The sequence below is a fragment of the Rhamphochromis sp. 'chilingali' genome, assembly GCF_963969265.1.
Source record: "Rhamphochromis sp. 'chilingali' genome assembly, chromosome: 18".
NCBI classification, from domain to species: domain Eukaryota; kingdom Metazoa; phylum Chordata; class Actinopteri; order Cichliformes; family Cichlidae; genus Rhamphochromis; species Rhamphochromis sp. 'chilingali'.
In genome coordinates this window covers 13,096,884-13,109,766 of record NC_137945.1, presented here as the reverse complement: position 1 = coordinate 13,109,766, position 12,883 = coordinate 13,096,884, and the positions used below count along the sequence as shown (strand labels likewise).

Genomic DNA, 12,883 nt, shown 5'->3' with positions numbered 1-12,883 from the left:
AAGTCTGTCACGCAGTCCACTGATTGACTTATCGGACGGTGCGGTCAGAAGGTCATGACCCTTAAAAAACACTGGAACTACATTAGAGGAAGTTGTGCAGCTAAACTTAACATTTTTACTGCTTTATCAATTCATAAATTTCACATCAGGACACATGTGGCTTCTTTAGATGCTTTTTTTTCTCCCCTTTGGCTACCGCAGCGATCCTTCGTTATTAAAATCTGAGTAATCAGATCTTTCATCTCTTGTGAAGTTCATTTGTCATGTGTCACATTGGTATGAAATTCATGCCTTGACTGCTTCCGCTTTATTCCCGTGTCTTCCTGAAGCTGCTGCTGCTGCTTTTGCCCTCTGGGCACAAAAATACATGAAATTCCTCGTGACGTTGGGAAAAATCAGACACGGTGCAGCTTCATTATCTACAGCATCACATGGTTCACGGTTGGGTCAATCAGAAGAACTGACATCATGGAAAATGTCAGAGCTGACGGTGAGAAGGAGAGTTTTCATGAAAACGTTTTCTAAAGTTTGAACTCTTTAAGCATGTTTCTCTTACGTTAGGACATTAGGGGAAATTAGGGGCCTAAAAGCAGTGGAAAGACCCAAACTTAATTTTATTGCTGGTTATCTGAGGATGATAATGGTGTCATTCTTAAGGCAGGAAATAAGCACTGTTGCATCAGCATGCTAATGTGAGGGCTGGTTGTTCCTTTATTGGATTTGTGTAGGATGTTTCTTAATGACTGGATGTGGAGATGAAAGGAGAATAAACAGGAAGAAATTCCACGAATGTCACCGGGAACAGTATCAGCGTGACCATATGAATTATATCCCTCTTACAACTATTTCTACTGTGTCATAGAACAATTTCACGCAAATGTACTCATTAGCAGAGGAAGTCAGTAAAACAAAGCACAATGTGGACAAAGCCAGTGGTTTGTCAAGTTAGATTATGACCTGGCGTCCTCTAGGTGACCCCAAATTGGTAGTTTGGCTTTAAAGATTCTCGGATGTTTGCTGCATTATCCGCGTATGTTCAGTTAACCTTCACAATAAAAATAGGTTAATAAAACATTTCCTGAAGCATAAAAGGGTCCTCATTTGATCCCAGCATCATGTGAAGCACTCACCGGAAGTAATAGATTTGATTTTTAGTTTGCTGCTATCTCAGTTTATGCATGTTAAAGCAGCTTTTGCAGGTATTCTGCTGGTCTGGAGAAGGGGCACCTTGACTCGAGCATTAATCCTTTCAAAAGAAATGCAGACTTAAAGTAATTTTGGCAATTAGAGAAGAGATGGAGACCCGAATCAGGTGATAAAGAATAAACCTTCTGTTTATGAGTTCTAGTCCTGAACTTTTAAAGGAAAATTCAGACGCCTGAATTTGTATGGAGTGCGCACGGCTTATTAACCCCTACGCCAGTGTGTTGTGGGCTTTGTGACAACATACATTATTACTGAAAGATGGCAAGAGTTTTAGAAAATAGTCACATGAAGGAACAGATGGGCATGTGGATAAAAGGAGAAGTGAAACGTCTCCTGGCTTCTCCACCCACCTCACAAACTCTGCCATTCTCTAAAAAACAGTAGTTCTGTCTCAGCTGTCAACACTGCCATTAGACGGCTTTTTCGTAACGATGAGACACGTCACATCGGCACTGTGTGACACTCCTGGATGAGAATGCATTTTTTTTTCTGTATTCGCAGTTGCAGCTTGGCACATGAATGATGGCCCATCACCTAAAGAAAAGCGGAAAATAGTGAGTAGAGATTATTGTGCAAGCAACCTCAACCGGACTGTGTCATCTGTGGGGAGAAGCTGGGCAGCAGCTAGTTTTCGCGCCAACGGTGACGTCACAACCGCAGTTGCACGCCATGTTTTAGTGTTGCTTCAGCTAATACTCCACCTGAACGCAACCTGGTAATCAGTCAAGGGAGGAGATGGAAGGCAGTTAAGGTAGAGGTGTTACGACAGATCTGTTGGTGGGCATCGCAGTAAACACACGCTGTAAACTTGTGATCGTACATGAGACACAAACGTCTAATTGGGGGCTTTTGAATAACGTATGAACTGCAAAAGAAGAAAAAATTAACTTTAATCAAAGTGAATCCAGGCTGATCGCAGCAGACCCTTGTGCTTAATATTCACACAAGATAGATGTGGTTTGAGATGTCACCTTAAGGAGAGACGCTACAGTTTATCCACACAAATCTCTATCAGTGCAAAGTTATTTTCAAAGGACAGCTCAAACTAATATCTCAGACTGCGCCGGCCGACTTTGAGTAACGACGCTGAGCTGTCGAGTAACGTGGAAATAAATGTGGATCAGCAGGCAGATTAATGATAGAAAATCCCACCCGACAACAAAATACGCATTCATGCATTATTCATGTGCTCCAGTCCACACTGGAATATACAACCGCGATCACTACCATATACACTAGTGATCACTTTCATTAGATGTAGCTCTGGTGTCATATCTCACCACGGTTTTTCCTTTTGGTTTAAATCACTCAGCTAAGGTTTCACCGAACACCTCATGTTTCCTGTATGTGCCAGATAGGGATGTTTGGTTTTGTTTTATTATGATGATTTTTTTTTTCTTTTTTAAAGTACTGCTCCAAAATGAGACAATCCAAGGTTTCATGAAGGACTATCGCTGCTTGAGTCTGAACACGCCCGCTTCACCCCCTCTTTGTCCTTGCTCGTTCTGAGATTGGGGGGGGGGGGAAAAAACCCGGGTGACCATTCATTCTGCTCCTGCACCTGTTTAGTGGCGCGTCTTTCCCGTTTTACGTCTTGAATTTACAACCTTCAGCTGGAGGGACGACCTTTCACTCGGCCTCTGTGGCAGAGAGGCAGCAGCTGTGGTGACTTCACTGGCTCCTCGTGTAAAGAAAAAAAGATGCTGAAGGCGGGTGTTGGGGGTTCTCTTCTTACACCTTGAACTTCATAGCAGCTCGATATGACACACACTGCCTCCATCAGCTGTTAGTATCTATCTGATTGAGCTGATTTCAAAGATATGAAAAAGGCGCATTCATTCCTCCCTGTGGTCTCATTTGTACCCATTCATAAGAGTCAAAGAGAGGCAGGAAGAGCTAAGTGAAATGCCCACAGTTTTTCATATGTGTGGTCCCCCTTTTCTTTTCTTTTTTTCTGTGAGAAGGGAAACATTAGCAACGCTGACTCATTACAAAGAGCAGCTGAAAAGTCTGAGCCAATTTATTTCTGGTTTGGCAGAGAAAGGATAGTGTAGCACACTTCCACTGAAATTAGAGCGTCACAGTGTGAGATGAAGCCTCTGCTTTGTGAAAGGGTGATTTTTTTTTTCTTTTTTCTTTTTAGGAAGCGCTCTCTCAGCCCGCTGGCTTTCCTCTGGAGCAGCTGTCGGTCAGCGTCAGTTGGTGAATCTCGGAAACACAGATCGCTAATGAGGCTGGAGCTCTCGAGGACTGCCTGGCCCTGAACTCAGCATCACACGGTGCTAAGTGACGAGGATCCCCTGCTGCACCCGGGGAGGCTTATGCATCTGAAACGTAAATATTATATACGTCACGTCGAATCAGGAGACGGGTGCTCTCGTCTGGCTTTGAGATCTCGCTGTGCTCGGGGTGGTCCTGCAAACCCAGGAAAGTCCAGGTCAGACCTTTCACCTCCCCCGGTGCCCTCCTGTTTCGCAGCTCCGCTCAAGAGGTTTTTGGGTAATGAGCTTGTTGTCGGTGATGGATAGGTCGCAGATCGCGCTGGCATCGGCACTCTTTTACATTCCTGTCGGTTCAAGTTACAACAGAGACATTAAGCAGCTGGAGTGGGATGAGTTTTAAGGGGCAGACGTTTCGTTCGGGTAGTGTGAAGCAGATGAACTTAGGTGAATGCGAGGGAAGAAAATTCAGTTGCCTTCGATTTGTCTGTGATTTTTCGTTTTAATTATCTGTGTAGCCAAGTATGTACGCAACATAAGAAAATCAACATAAATCAACATAAATCCAAATTACTGACAACCAATTTGTGAAGTGTGTTAGAATCTGAATATCCTCCAGTGAGATGGGCGAGATCCAAGCAGCTGTGTAGGTGGATAAACATGAGTAGCTGTTCCTATTGAGACAACTGAAGACATGAGTCAAAACAGAGGCAAATTCATAATCCGTAATTATGGAAAGATTAGGGATTAAAACACAACTTCAGACTCTGACTGGACCAGAATCACCTCAGAATTAAAGCTGTTTGTCACCAGATGTTGGCTGTGATACAGTTTTGTTGTTTACTATCTTTAAAGGTAGCAAAGAAGAAGCAATTTACATGATTTTTTTTATGTATTTTGTTTTATGTAGGTATGCAGTACTGTGCAAATGTTTTGAGACACCTCTTATTTCTTGATATGTTGTTTGGAAAATGGGAAATTGGAGCCGCAATTTATTGAAGCATCTGCAAATACAGGATATCAGGCAGAGTTTGTACAGTTCTGATGAACTCAAAAGTCGATATTTTGTAAGACCACCTTTGTTCTCTTAGGAGAACTTTCTTGTAACTTCTTTAAATAGTGTTTAGAAATATTTCTCCCGGCTTCTTGAAGGACATTCAAAGCTCTTTTTGCTCTGTTCTCTGTCACGGTGATCCCACAGTGCTCCAACACACTTCTTCTACCCATGTATGCTTTTACCGAATTGGCACTGTGTTTGTGATCAGTGTTGTTGCATGGGATCTCAAAATGTGATGGTAGTTTTCTCTAATTCCACTAATTCTGACAAGTTCTCCGACACCACTGCCTTAAATGCAGCTCCAAACCATGCATACAGATAGCTGTAGACACTCACTGTCGTACCTCTCATGACCTCCAACCATACTGGCGACAATTTCAATTTTTCAAAGTTGGATTCATCAGTCCATAAGACCTGTTGCCACTGATTTTGAGCTCCCTGTTCTTAAGAATAGGTTCTTGACAGCCACCCTTCCACTAAGACCGTTTCTGATAATGTTTTGATGGTTAGGGTGGATGAAACCGTGGCTCAGGGGGTTGGGAAGCGTATCTGTAACCGGAAGGTCGCCGGTTTGACCCCGGGCTCTCTGTCCTGGTCGTTGTGTCCTTGGGCAAGACACTTTACCCTACCGCCTACTGGTGTTGGCCAGAGGGGCCGATGGCGCGATATGGCAGCCTCGCTTCTGTCAGTCTGCCCCAGGGCAGCTGTGGCTACAACCGTAGCTGCCTCCACTAGTGTGTGAATGCGAGAGTGAACGAATAGTGGCATTGTAAGGTGCCTTGAAAAGTGCTATATAAATCCAAACCATTATTAAAACAGTCCTTAACAGAAAACTATGGGAGAGTTGCATAATGTCTCTTTGAGGTGTCCTCGCCCAAAAGAGACAATCAGCAGAGGAACATATAATGTTGCTGCGCTGACAGATGTCTGCTGAGTGACAAGACTCTGCACGCAATGATTCTTAATTATTAGACTGAGATCTATTCTAGCTTTTGTAAATCCTTTAAAAGCAGAGTCACAAGGTAAAGAAATTATCTCTGACATGGCGACAAAGAAATCAATTGTAGCGAGTCCTAATCTCACATTTTTGAAAATGCGAGGGTCTGAAGAGTAAGTTATCTAGCTTATGGCATCACGCAACCAAACGTAAGCCTCCTTAATGGCTTAAAATTTGATTATAGAGAATTAATCTGTCTTCTAAACGACCTTCATTTATACATGAAAGATGAAAATAACACATACAAGTAAAACCTTCTAATAACTTTCTGCTAATTAGTTTATTTATTTAAGGTAGAGAAGCAGTGCGCATATTGGAAGAACATATTGGAATTCCATTGCACGGTGAGGCTGGAAGCTTGTGAATGAATGAATGTTTTTAAAAGATCGGTTAGATTTGACAGCTAATGTGCAGCTTGTAGCGCTGACTAGTCCATCCATCCATCGGGCTAACACAGAGAGACAGACAACACAATTTAGAATTGCAAATTGTACGGCACTTTCATTTATGCTCTTAGACAATTTATACTTTATAAGCAGCAAACTAACCCCACGTATAAGACTGAGGTAAATGTCTTTGTACTGTAGGAGGAAGCTGGAGTTCCCGGAGGGAACCCACATAAACACAGGGAGAACATGCAAACTCCACACATATGGTGGAGTCAAACTCAGGACCTTGTTGCTGTGAGGCAGCAGTGATAACCACTGCGCCACCGTGCTGCCCCTGCTGAGAATTCATAGCGCAGAATTTGACTTTTGGTGGACCTCAGCCAACTAGTTCTCTCTGTGACCTATTGTAGACGTGACTCCCTTCCAGCGCCACTGTTATCAAATGACTGACCTGGTTTATTCAACATCAGATGAATGGGATTTCCCGCAGTGCAACAAAGTCACTGTGGGAAATGTCATTCGGGCTGCATGCCTCAGTGTTATACCTGCGGTTAGTTCGCTGCTTATAAAGTATAAATAGCGTCAGAGCATAAATGAAAGTGCCGTACACCATCAGAGCCAGATATGAGCACGCAGCGCCAGCCTCTCCATAACGCTTACTATAAAGGTACATATGACACTCTGCTGGTGGGATCACTCAGCTGCACTCAGATACCAAACTGCAAATAGGGGTGAGATCACGTGAATAGGCAGTGGGGCACGGTGCCAGCCGGGTCGTGTTGGTTACAACCTCGCCCACATTCCTTTTAACACTCAGTCACCCGCTGGAAATACATTTTCACAGACACGTGGCTTTCCTGCTTTAGCAACCGCTCAGCTGCCTGGGGAGCCAACCACTGTGTGAACCGTGTAACGCTTCTATAACAGGGCAATGATGGAAGCACCAAATATGTCAGAGTGACAAGATCCTCTGTTATTTAAGTGCTTTTAAGGCATAGCTATAAGTTTAATCTGATGTCACCACACATTCACTCACTTATCATTTCAGATAAAACTAAAAAGATAAGGGGAAAATGCAACCTAGAGTTTGGTTGCATCTTTTTTGATTTCCTTTCTGCTTATTAAAAAAAAACTAATTTGGCAGGTGTCTGTGGGCTGTAGTGATGAAAGTGGTTAGGCAGGTTAGAGCCAGACCTTTGATGATTACACCAGTGTTGTGCCGCGTTGACGTCTAACACCAACCAATCATGTGGTGGTGTCGGTTTTATTATTTTAAGGTTTTCTGATGTGTGAGACATATTTACACCAGTTGTTTTCATGAAACACCCTCTATGGACAAGCAAAACCGTTTATTGTTAGTTTTTCCATTCGAAAGAAAAAAGGTGATGTCCCAGACTGTTGTTGTTGGAGGTTTGTTTTTCTTTTAAGCAACCTACTCAAGCTTAAGGTGACTCAACGCCTTCATCATGTGATTGGCAGATTTAGATTCCTGAGTAAATGCCCCATCAGGGGCAGTGACAGGAAGTGGAGGAAGACTGTGGCAGTCCCAGCAACACTGTGCTGCTTCTTTTATAATGTTGCCTTCAGCTTTATACCTAGAAGCTACACTAAACTGCCTGCCTGAGTGCTTGTTCGCCAAATTCATTAGTTTATTTAGTTACAGCTGGAGAAACTTTATTAGAAGCTTTGTCCAAACACAAAGAGCTTCGGTTTCACTTGATCCTTGAACTCGTAAAAGTCGCAAACGTGTTTTGAACTTTAAAGAAATGCATTTAAAATGATGCAAATGCCATTTAAACTATCACATTTGATTAAATCGTGCATTAAATGATCTTATAATGACAAAATCTTGAAAGCAGATGTTTTTTTTAGGGACCTAATGTAATTTTGTCTAGTAATACCAAAGATGAAAGCCTCCAAAGGAGTGCACAGTCTAATCAATAAACCTTTGTCTACAGGTGTTTTTTTTTAAGCAGGGATTTTACACTTTCATGATAAGAAAAAAAAAATGGGCGGATTGATCCAAATATTTATAAGATCGATACCAGCGCTGGTAAAGGTACTGGATCAATACTATCACAATACTTTGTTTCTATCCTCTAGAGACGATTTCCATTAGCATCTACTCCTACTTGGATCGACTCGCCACGGCTGGTTTTCCGTTATAATCTAGTACTACCTCATGTGTGTGGATGTCATCATGGCAATCCTGCTGAGCGTCCCGTGATGTATGCAACACAAACGCTACAACAAAGTTGGACGTAGAGATATACCTGCTGCTCGGTCTGTGGCTTTTCGTCAGACTCGGAGGACCACAGTTTTTATTTTCATGAACGAGACGCTCTCATGACTCATCAAGTGACGTCATTGACCGAATCTCACATTTTAGTACCTGCTTGAATCGCTTGGAACCCCAGATTGTGAAGGTACTAAAAAGTACCTGATACCAGGTACTGTGACCTAACGGAAAATCCTTAAAACCGTGGTGAACCGTGCAGAGTCGATCCGAGTAGGTACTAATAGAAAAGGGGCTTAAGTTCTGTAGGTAGCCAGATGAACTGTAATAAATTAATAATTTGGGGGAGGAATTAAAACTATACCTCAAACATGCACTGATGTATTTACTGATGATCAAATATTAATATTAATGTAAACACAGCAAAATAGAAATAAAATGTATTTTATTTTTCTTTAAAACCTTCGCCAATTTGCAAATTCCAAACACAGAGCTCCCAGGAAAATTTAATTAGTTCTATGGTAAATGGTCTGTATTTGTATAGCATTTTACTTGGTCCTAAGGACCCCAAAGCGCTTTACACTATACACAATCATCCACCCATTCACACACACATTCACACACTGGTGATGGCAAGGTACATTGTAGCCACAGCCGCCCTGGGGCGCACTGACAGAGGCGAGGCTGCTGGACACTGGCGCCACTGGGTTCTACGCGTTTTTAGAGAGGATGTCAAGTATTCACGAGTGGTTGTGGTCCATAACCGCCGTTGACTGTACTGTACTAATGTATCTGATGCCAAAGCAACCTTAACCATTTTAAGACGCTGGCCAATCAGAAGAAATCAAACAATAACACAGAGGACAGTCTGACGTCAAAAAGGCGATAAAGTAGTGTACCGTTGACATTGCAAGACCCACTGTGAATGCAGGAATTTTTTAAAAAGCTCCATTTTCCATGCCCTTACATGTGAAGTAAAGGCCAAAACGTATAGAAAATGCTGTGTTTAGGGGCTTGAAATTGTTTAGACTGGATTAGTTTGAGCTTGATGTTCATAATAACCGGCCAATAAAAAGCAGATCTCAGTGTATTGGTTAAATTATGATTCAAGAGCATTATACAATCATTTCAACACAGTCTCAAGGTAGTTTGTGAAGTAGTCACAGCCTCTGATCTACTGATTTGAGTGTCAAGACGTGAATTTCCCACCCTATTTGCATGTCCTTGAACACAAATTAGTTTTTATCTCTCGTCTGTACTGATTCATATCCACGGTGGTGTAGCAGGTCACGCTAGAGACCCAAGTCCTGCATGTCATAGATCTATATTACTTTTAACTTGTTTTTAATTTTAAAGGGCCTAGATTTAACAACAACTGATTACATTCAGCCACTGAAACTTCCTTATGTCTGGGATTGAAGCTAAACTCAAGTTTGGCGCTGTTTAATTGATGTCAGCTGACATAATTGAGTCATTTGATTGGCCGATTATCTCTGCTTACTTGCTTCTATGCATTTTTATTGCAGGTACGATTTGATTAATGTGGGTTTTGGCTCGTCTGGACAGAAACATCAGCAATCTGTCAGCACACTGCAATCCTGTATGTAATGCATTACAGTGTAATGAGCTAGATCCAGGCTTTGGAGGGTCAAACTCATGAGGGGGCACTGTGGACATAAAATGTAAGATGTGGCGGTGCGACAGGTTAATTGCAGGAAGCATATCAGGGTGATTTGGGTTCACCAGAAGTCAGAACTGATGTATTTTTAACCTGTGTGAAGAACCCGCTCAAAACAAAGAGGTGACACCTGCAAAAGGAGGCTATTTATTTTCAAATTCTGGCAGTTTTGTGACTCCACCTTTGAGCTCAATGCAGCTTTAATAGTTCCCAAAAAGAAGAGTAGAGCTTAACTTTATTTAGATCATTTACTTGTGCTAACTGGAAACCTTAAAGCTTCGATCTTAATCTTGTGTACTGTTTGATAGATAAACTGAGCTTTGGGTAAATGTGTGAGTGTTAAACTTTCCCCGCTCTCATCTGAATTTCACAGCAAATTTAGCACTGACTCCCGAGTCATAATGAAAGGACAGCTCATTTACAGAGTTGAAAGTTTTTTTTTGATAACTTGCATTATGAAACTAAGGTTTGTCCACAAACAGTCACATCGGGACTCTGACTCGCTCCTGTCTGCCCTGTGTTTTGCAGGCTTCTGCTGCTGCTGTGATGGTGGTGTTGCAGACCCCCCATGCCGGCCAGATCTTTCTGCAGCTTCTGCACCGACACATGATCTGACTAGGAAGGATGCAAAGGTGGAAGCAGACCGTGCTGGATTCAGTTTCACAGCATCTTACTGGAGCAAACACACACAACATACTGCAAGGTTTTCAGTAGTATCTACTTCCCCCTTTTTTTTTTCTTTTTTTTTGTTTGAGAGGACACGGATACACCCTGACTGGGCCCCTGTAGTGCTCTACATTGTGGCTGGGAAGTACCTAGTTTTACAACTGTCATGCTGGCCTGCTTAAAGGGACAGTGCTGATCAATTCGAAGCACATATTGAGGGGTCTTTTAGTCACCCTAACAAGGGGGTCACATGGATGTTTGAGTCGTCACCTGATGTGTGAGGAATGTGCAGTCAGAAGAGCCGTTTTCTGCATCAAGCACTGCATAAAAATACTGATTGATATTTGTTAAAAGAATGTCTTTAATAAAAAGTTGAATTGAATGGGGTGTGAGAGTTTCCTGCTTTTGAAAAACGAAAGAGAGAAGACTCACAGCTCTACAGGTTCTTTTTAGTCTTAATGCAAAGTGGATTTGTTTTGAACTCTTAATGAAATCCAACCATTCTGAGGTGAAAAGGAATCTACCATGCAATCATTTCTAAAATCACAAATGTGTGTTTTCCAAGTGTTTTCTGGCACTTCACACTGTTGAATGGTAGGAAAAAGCTGCACACTTTGTCTGAATACATTTCTCAGCGTTTATGAAGGCAGAGTCCATAAAAGCGAGTTGAGTGCGCTCATTACATTGATGCCCGTCCTGGGTGTTCTGCATCACTGCCCTCTGTTTACAGCTGCAGAGAGTGAAAGTACTTAATCTGTACATGAACTCTCTGAACTTCACCATGAGGGTCATTTACACACAATGGACACCGGGCACTGTGACAGCACTTACTACAAAATCCTAAACGATACACACGGACCTGGCCAGAAACAGTTCCTGTGTTAAAGACTTGGCACCTAATAGATAACACATCTCCTGATAGTAGTATAGTATAAAAAGAGCAAATGCTCATCATCTCTGATGGAGTAAACCCCAAAAATGACACCAAATGGTGCTGCTTCTCCTCTATGGCTGCTTTTAAGTCGGGGGTGGTCATTCCTATTAAAAGTACGAAGCATGAACGGTGCTTCAGGAAAACGCGATAAATGTTGCAGATTGTTGCCACTGTACCATACAAATGCCTATTTCTTTTCCTTTTTAAAAAAATATTTTGCAAGCTACATGCTTGGTCTGTGCTTACAGAGTAGCAGCAAAGAATGTGTCTGACTCGGTACACCACAGATGATCCATGATAGCTTTGCCTCTTGAATCCACACGACACCACATTTATGAAATTCTGAAGGTTTCTTTTAAACCAGTTTGATAGCGATGGTAAAACTGTGACTCAAAGTCTATTTGAACATTTTTTTCCAGTTTAAAGAACATAGAGTTTACCGAGCACCAATTGTCGAAGCCATGTTTAGATTTCATGCTGCAAGTGATTATTAAACATTACAACCACTCTCACTTTCAGTTTCAGCCTCTTAAGTGGAGCGATAATTATCTGGCTAAATGTGTTTTCAGTCTGTGTGATTGTCTTACGCTACAAGACAATCATTTTGAACGCTACAAAAAAAAAAACAAGAGAAAATTACTGTCATCAATAACATGCTTAAGAGAAGTAGGACAGACTTTAAACATCTGAATGGGAAGCACCTAGACGTTGGTAAGAAAAGAGTCCTGTACTGTGCAAAAGTCTCGAGATACCTCAATCTTTAAAATATGCTACTAGGAAAATGACAAATTGGTACAGCAGCTTATTGAAACGTGCAAACATGCACATTGTTTTTTCACCTTTATTCTTCAGCACAGCCTGTTCTCATTCTTGAAGGACATTCAAAGCTCTTCTTTGGATTTTTCTGCCTTTTGTTCTCAAGTCGATCCCACATTGCTTCAGTAATGTTGAGGTCTGGGATCTGGGGAGGCCCAGATGATTGATAGAGCTCCTGTGTGTGTTTTATGCTTGTAACTGCCAGTGTGTTTGGGATCACTATCATGCTGAACAGTGAAACCACTGCCAACTGGTGGTGGATGGTGAAATGGTGGATCAAAATCTGATGATATGCTTCTGTGTTCATAAGCCAATCGATTACAAGATCTCCAACACCACAGCCCCAAACCATGACTTCCCCTCCACCATGCTTTACAGATGGTTATAGATACATTTTCAGATTGGAGTTAGTTACTCAGTAAGACCTGTTAGAATTTGGCATACCTCAGTCTTCTCCCACATTTCTTACCCTTAGGAATGGCATCCTGACAGCCACCCTACCACTGAGACCATTTATGATGAGTTTTTAGCAAACAGTAGATGGATCAGTACAGTGGCATGGTGGTTAGCCTCACAGCAAGAAGGTCCTGAGTTCAATCCCACCATCAGGTGGGGATCTTTCTGTGCAGAGTTTGCATGTTCTCCCCGTGATGGATCAAATGAAGGGCCAGATGCATCTCTCAGG

The 12,883-nt window shown here is 42.1% G+C and overlaps 1 long non-coding RNA gene across 1 annotated transcript in view; it reads left to right on the top strand.

Moving 5' to 3' along the window:
• The window catches only part of LOC308386086, a 37,600-nt gene extending 25,358 nt beyond the window's left edge, over positions 1-12,242 (top strand). The window contains exons 2-3 of the long non-coding RNA XR_013969715.1: positions 3,350-3,643; positions 10,311-12,242. This is a non-coding gene — a long non-coding RNA (uncharacterized lncRNA). The remainder of the gene's footprint in view (positions 1-3,349; positions 3,644-10,310) is intronic.
• Positions 12,243-12,883: the final 641 nt, after the last annotated feature.